Here is a 1,574-nt window from a genome sequence, read left to right as displayed (position 1 = left end):
ACCCAACCAAACATGAGAAAATTGAAAAACATTTTCCTTCATACCAAACACACCCTATGTCTTTTCTCTTTATTTCTAGTTGTGAAGTTCCAATTTCACTAATAATCTTTGCTCTTCGAACTTCCCTTTTCCTCCAATACTAATTAGACTTTTATATATAATATATAATATAACATACATGATGGTAGAAAATTTATACTATCAAGTCACATTTACTTATTGGAGTAGGTAAATAACTTTATCTTATTTTCATTATTACAAATTCTGTTTACTTATTGGAGTAGGTAAATAACTTTATCTTATTTTCATTATTACAAATTCTGTTTTGAGGAGGATAATTTGTATATATCTTCAAGATGGTATTATAGTTTTTAAATTTTTTTTACATCATCAATGGTTGTAATTGAGCTACTCCTCGGGATCAATTATCTAAGATTTTGATCAAACAAAAGCTCAATCTAGTGATATTTTTATAATGAAAATTAGATTCATCATTGAAATGTATTCTCATTCAAAATTACCGTAGTTCCTTTTCAAAAGATCTTTGATAAGTCATAGAGTCGGAATAATGGTACTTGCTCAGATTCAATTTTTTATAACTACGTTTCAGGCATACTTAGAACGCGTGAAACTCAAAATGCAATAATTTCCACGGCCTTCTTGTTACAAAAACCATCAAAGGATCAGGACGATATACCTTTCAAAATGCAATGTAAAACAAGAAAAAATAAAGTAGTCAATTTACTAAAGTATGCATTCTAGAAGACCCAATAGACACTGTTTTATTAGTTTGACTTTTATATATAATAAAATAATATACACTGATGGTATTAAAAAATTTACACTATCAAGACACATCCACTTACTTTATTTTCATTATTACAAATCCATTTTTAAGGAGGATAATCAATAGATTTGATAACGTAAAAGAATAATTTAAATTGTCAATGAATCTAATTACATAGTCAAGATTTACACTATGATATTTTCATAACGGTTTAAAATTTAAATTTATTGTTAAAAAGATATTCCTATTCAAAATTCTCATAGTTCTATTTTCGGACTTCCATAATGTACACTCTTAATAGGTAATGGAATAAAGTATTTCCTAACAAAGATGGCTCTATATCAAGAAAGACTCAAACTCAAAATCTCTATATGATTAAGAATGAATAACGACTTATCAGTACGCCACAACCTTGAGAATCAATTTTCACTTGACCAAAGTTATAAGTCTCATGTATATCCTGTCCACACACTGACACACATAGCCCTTGTCTACATACATCACTGGACAAGTTGTGGTTTTAATTAACACGTCTCATCAATTCATATGAAAACTAGTACTCTCTCCGTTTTTAAAAAAATGGCTTGATTTAATTTGACACGGAATTTAAAAAATTAAAGAAAACTTTTGAATCTTGTGATCCTAAATTAAAATTATGTTAAATGTATAAAATTACTCTTAACCTTGTGGTCTTAAACATGACACGTGAAAAATTAAAAATAAAATGTTACCAAAAAAAGAGAAGTCATTCTTTTTAAAACAAACTAAAAAGAAAAAAATATCATTC

Source organism: Solanum tuberosum, unplaced genomic scaffold (genome assembly GCF_000226075.1).
Source record: "Solanum tuberosum cultivar DM 1-3 516 R44 unplaced genomic scaffold, SolTub_3.0 scf00623, whole genome shotgun sequence".
In the NCBI taxonomy this organism is placed as follows: domain Eukaryota; kingdom Viridiplantae; phylum Streptophyta; class Magnoliopsida; order Solanales; family Solanaceae; genus Solanum; species Solanum tuberosum.
The sequence above is the reverse complement of the archived record's forward strand: the minus strand, read 5'-3'. Positions refer to the sequence as shown.